This window comes from Nannospalax galili, unplaced genomic scaffold, assembly GCF_000622305.1.
Source record: "Nannospalax galili isolate Female #2095 unplaced genomic scaffold, S.galili_v1.0 scaffold207, whole genome shotgun sequence".
NCBI classification, from domain to species: Eukaryota; Metazoa; Chordata; class Mammalia; order Rodentia; family Spalacidae; genus Nannospalax; species Nannospalax galili.
The window spans coordinates 5751403-5757691 of record NW_008358517.1 but is presented as its reverse complement, the minus strand read 5'-3'; positions in this window follow the sequence as shown (position 1 = coordinate 5757691).

The window sequence follows — 6289 nt, the reverse complement described above, 5'->3', positions numbered from 1 at the left end:
AAAATGTTGCATCACTATACTTTTAAGAAGGCTGACATGATGTTTTCTGGAAATGATCTCAAGATGAATGTTTGGGACATTCTTCTAGCAACAATTCTTCTGGGAATGTCTGAGAAGCAGGACTGGTAACAATTGAATGGAGATGTAGTTCCAGTGGTACCCTCATTGAATCAACCTGGGCTAGAGCTGGGCTAGAGCTCCAGTGAAAGCTGAACTGGGGTAAGAAGGTCAGACATTCAAACACCAAATTGAATATGGACTGTTCCTCCATTCCTGCCCTCTTCATTACATGTCATAGAAGCAGTGCCAAAGTGATGAGCAGCTGCCCTCAGCCTTTCATGGTCTTTTCCAGTAATCAAATATGTCTAGTGCCAACTGATTTCCAGCTTCTCAAACAACTAAGATCTTGCACAAACCAGGCCATTCCCTTCCACCTATACCCATGCCAGGTTACTGGAAGGATTATTTTTTGACAATTTCATCAATTACCATAAATTACAATCTGTTAGTACTCTATCAATCAACGTCAGGACTCAGCCTTACCAATACAAGGGTGATCTAGCTCCAAGCCTTTGGTAGGATTACTCTCAAGGATGAAGTCCAAGTAATGAATCAGCTCTGTATAGTTTGTTTCCAGGTGCTTTCAGGAATACCTGCAAGGGAATAGGAAAGCAGAATTGGGTAGAGGGTAGAATTGAACCAAGATTAATTTGCAACAGAAATTTAGTTCCAGAAAGACTCTTACAAATGAGACATGCTTTACATCAGAGAATCTCAGTGCGTGTGGAGGTGGGGGAAGAGTGTCACTCCCTAAGGGACATTGGGAAAGGTTTGGAGACCTAACTGGACATAAAATATAACTACAGCTAGTAGCTAGTGGGAAGAGCCAAAGATGTCGTAGAATATTCTCAGTATACAGAAAAGCCTCTTCCAACAAAGATGTCTGTCCCTGAATGGCAATGGTATTGAAGTGGAGAGACTTTGATTTAGAGATCTCTCTAATCAAGACAAGGACCAGAGTCTCTACAAACTTTCATTAGATTTGGATTATCCTGAGGAGTGAAGAAATGTTGGACAAAGCAGCTCTCTTGCCCTTACTGAAATTCCCAGAGAAGGATGCTTTTGGAAGCACCCACAGCCTGTGGGGGAATGAGAGTCATAGTAGCTTTGAAAAGGCAAATCATGATGCTAATGCAACAATTTTTCTGTATCTATGTCTACCAGTTGTTGAGAAGCCAAAAAGAACAATGACCTCAGTCCTGTATTGTAAGGCCCAAATGAAGCTGAAGATTGCTAAGCAGCCAAGGAGGTTCACAATTAACTGTAATTGCCATGTTTGGCTTTGCCCTTTAGCTGAGAAGTTGGATAGGGCTTCTGCATGATTTTGCAGAGCTTCTCCGTACCAGCTGAGCCACGGAAGCCACTCGCTGTGGTTCTTTTCACCAGACTTTCTTGCTAGGCCAGAGAAGGCTGCCTTTCTGGTTGGGTGGGACAGTGGCAGAACCAGGCAGAGATGATTAATGTGCTTTCCCAGCCATGTGTCTCAGAGCTTGAGGACCCCAGGCTGCTTGTTTGGAGACGTGGACATTAACATTACGTGCCTCCTCACTCTGGCACCAGCCCCTTGCCTACATCTGATTTCAAGGCCAAGCTTGCACCTCTTGATGGCGCACCTCTTCTCCTTTTTCTTAACTTGATTTCACTTCTGCCTTTTACATTCTTTTCTATTGGTCTATCCCCATCAACACATACATATCACCTAATAGAGTCCATCCAAACAAACAAAATCCTTTCTTTGTCTCTGTTTTCCTGTTTCTCTCCTTCCCTCTTCACTTCTCTCTCTCCTTCTTCTTCTTCTTCTTCTTCTTCTTCTTCTTCTTCTTCTTCTTCTTCTTCTTCTTCTTCTTCTTCTTCTCTCTCTTTCAATACACTATTTTATGCTACTCCACTGAAGTGGCTTAGTATAGATTCCCTGACAGCTTACAAGAGCCACCTCCTGCCAAACCCAGGGTCTACTGAACAGCCAGCAGCATTTGACACAATGAGCCACTTCCCACTCTTGGAAGCATTTTTTAAAAAAAAACATTTTATTTATTAGTTTTATTTTGTATGTATGAGTGTACTGCTTGTATGTGTGTAAGTGCACCCATGTCATGCAAAGCCCACAGAAGTCAGAAGGGAATATCAAATTCCTCTGGAATTGGAGTTATGGATGGGACAGTTGTTAGCTGCCATCTAGGTGTTGGGAATTGAACCTGGGTCCTCTGCAAGAATGGTCAGGGCTCTTACCCACTGAGCTATCTCTCCAGCCCTCTGCAGCCCCTGGAAGTGGTGTTTTTTGTTTTTTTTTAATCGTAGCTTTGGTATGCTAGTATCTCCTGTGTTTTCACCCTACATTGTTACCTACTTCTCAGTCTCCTTGTCAGTTGTTTCTCCTCGGTGAGATGACATGTTGACATACGTCGGCTTCTAGCTGCCGCTTCCTTCGGTATCTACATTTTCTTCCTAAGTCCTGTAACCCAGACCCAGAGCTTTAATATTTCGTGCTTGCTGAAGACTCCGAAATCTACATCCAGTGATGCTCTGTCCCCCTATACCAGACTCATTAACTGAAGACGTGTGTCTAGTTGCTATTTCAAGTTTCACACATGCAATGCAGATTTCTGGAGACCATTATTCCCCTCCAGACAGCCAATCCCCAAATGTCTCTCCTTCACCATCCTAAACATCCTTCATATTCTTGAGCAGACAAATTCCTGACTGCAATTTGTAATTGTCTTCTTTTCATAAACTACAGTCAGGTGAGTTTTGTCTGTATTACCCTCCAGTGTATACACTCATCTGACCATTTTCCTTTTCTTAACTTTTCATACTGTGCTGATTAAAGTCAAGTTTCACTCATTTGCTTTGAGAGGACTCTGAACATATATCTTGCTTTCTAAGAGTCTGTCAGTTTCCCATGTATCGACTTAGAATATGACAGTTTAAAAATATCAACAAGGTCTAATCACATCCTTATTTTAAAATCTCCAAATATTTCATTATAAATGTAATTCAGAATGGCTACACTCACAAAGCCTTATGTAATCTGGTCTTTGCCCCCTTTCCACAAACCATTCTAGGAGAAGTAATCCATTTTTCTTAATTTGCCTCTTCTTTTTGGTCATGTGACCCTGCAAAGCCTAAAAGTGGGTTAAACATCTTCCACTGTTGTGTTTGAACATGACCACAGGACTTTGCTGTTTTGTTTATTATGCTTGTAGTGATGTCAAATGTGCTTGTGATATTTGGTGTGGCCCCTCTTAGTCCTCTGAGCAGCCATGAATAACACATGACCTAGACGTTGCCAACTTTTAGCCTGGACCTCAGAAGAATCTGAAGGGAAATCTGAATCAAAGCTGAATTCTGGCACCAAAATTTGCCCATCATGCCTGAATTAATTCATGCCTGAATTAAAATAGCCCCGACTGACCTAAAAAACTGTGATATAGAAGAAATAAAATTGCTTGTTTTGAGCCCCTGAGCTTTGGGACAACTTGTTACACATTATCACAGAAATCACTGAGTGATGCACTGGCCTTCTTTCTGGTGGTGGAATTGCTAGACTCATTCCAGTTGGAAGGATGTTGTAGTTGCCGTTTGGAGTATTCTTTTCCCTAAATCTCTATGTGGCTATATCGTTATCATTGCTGAAGATTCAGCACAAATGATGCATCATGGAAACACATTCTCTGCCATAGGCAGCACCTCTCCCTATCGTTACCTTGTTTTATTATCTGCAGAGAATTGCTCTGTCTCTGAACTTACTTATTTGTATGGGAAAACACTTGCTTTCTGCCTCTAGTCATGACAACTCCTTCTCTGCTTCAGTACAGACCAAGTCTGCCTTACTCATGGCTGTCTCTTTAGGGCTTGGGACAGTGGTGAACAGATGCATGCATCTGGAAATACTGACTTGTAGTCTTCGGCATGTTAGAAAAATTAATGCCACAGGCTTGGAAGAGAGGAATTAGGAAGAAAAACATAGATATGATGGGAAGCTTCAGCTGGAAGCAGACATATGCCACCACTGTGAACCTTGTGCAGCTGTCCTAGTGCTCAGGATCACCAATACCACCAGGCTAACGTCACACAGCCTTTCCCAGTTGTGTTTTAGGTGCTCACTAAAAGCTAGAAATGTGTATAGCAGGTTCTCTATTGTACACTCCTTTGAGTCATCAGAGAAAGGTGACCCACATGAAAACTGCTTATGTCAGGGAATTAACAATGTACACATTTCTACATTAAACAGATTCTAAACTTTATAAAAAATATTTGATATTCAAAAAACTTACACTGAATTCCAGGAAAATTTAATGTTATCCATCCTTGAGAAAGAAAACGTGCTCTTTTATTCTTCATGTTACTTTATATCTTTCCTATATGACATAAAACTTTGGCTTTAAATATAGTCTTGATAGAGATTATATTCACCACTCTTTTTCATGTAGAATGAAGGTGTATTTACATATGTAACAGTACAAATTTTTCCATGTGTTAGAAGGTAAACAGTGACATTTTCAGAGGCTGCCATTGTGGAAAATTGGTTCATCGGTTTAATTCTGAGATAATTTAAAATTCTCAATTAAGTATTAATGCATAATAAAATACTTTTGTGAATGAAAATATATAGCATATATTTTCCTTCTTAAATGGAAAAAATATTTCTCTTTTAAGTATGCAGTTGTCTTTAAGTAATGAGAAAAACTAGTGTCAGGGCCATAGATTATTTTAATATTGAATAGAGAGTATGAAGGTAAGAGGCACTTGGTATTATAGTGACCTATATTTTATTAGTCAGGGTTCTCTAGAGGAAGAAAACTGATATGATGAATATATATATAATTTACTACCTTGATATAGCAACAGCAGCTGCCCCACACCTGAGAGGCTGAGAACCTTAACTCTTGAGGCTGGGTGCTTCAGCAGTCTCCTTGTGATACCCAGATCCTAGAGGGTTCTTGGAAAGCTAGTGGTTTGGAAACACTGGTTCTGATTGGTAGGTTAAAAATTGGAGAGAGCGGGCTGATGGATGAAGACACCGAGGCACAGATAGAATTCTCAGTGGGATACAGCTTTATTTCGCACGGGACACATTTCCCTCGGGAAGGGAAAGATGTCAGGGAAGGGCAGGGGAGGGAAAGATGTCGGGGAAAGGAAAGATGTCAGCCCACGGGCTGTGAGCTAGGACTTTATATATGGGGGCTTTAGGGTGTAGAAGGGGGGAATGTTTGGGGGAGAATTCAGGGCGAGGGAAGCAGGAAAAGCAGGTAGGATTAGGGTCTGGAAGTGTTTACTTTTTCCCTCTTAAGATAAGAGAAAAGCTGTTGTGATAAACAACTTTTAAAATCTTTGGTTAACAGGTAGAATCTGCTTATCTTATCTTTGGAGAAAGGCAGGCTGCTTCTCAGCAGAGTTTGTTTCCCTTGACTTCAAAGGCCAAGGTTCTTATCAGCTCAGTTCCCTTTTTCGGGATCCAAAAGTCTGTAGGTCCCTGTTGGGGAGGGGGGAAGCTGCTGCTGTTTGGAACCCTAACACTGATGTCAGCAAAGGAATCAGGAGCAACAGAGTAAATTAACTCAGCAGCAAACCAGCAAAGTGATGCAAATAACCTTCCTGCCATGCCCCTTTTTATCTGGGTTGCTAGAGAAGGTACCACCCACATTTGGGGTGGGTCAATTAAGGCAATCAGGACAATTCTTCTGGTGAGGCTTCTTACTCAGGTGATTCTAATTTGTGGTAAGTTGCCTTCAAAACCAAACATCACATGACTCTAGGTTACAATCTTTACAAATCTTCTGTCAGTAGAATTCTTCAGGTCAAAAGATGGTCACCACAGTTTCAAGAAACATCAGAGTCAAAGATTGGAAAGGGAGAAAGACTGTAGAGTTTTCTCTGAATTTTATTTACAGGTGCCCTAGACATTTCACCTACAATTTTCTTGGATAGCTCATTGTTATAAGAGCATTTATAACTTACTTAACCTGAGTAAACAAGTATTTAAATTTCGATATAGAGGAAGAAAGGCTAGAGAGAAGGTGTCCAGCCAAGGCTATATGCCATAAAATAGTTATGTGTATAATACTATAACTAGTTACATGTATAATAATGTAGTAATACTACACTCAAAATTGGGTAGTGACAACAATAATAATCATTTATTCTCTTATTTTTTTAATGATTTATTTCATAACCAAATGATTAGAAGAGGCATTTCATTACAACAGCATTGACATATTCAATAACAATT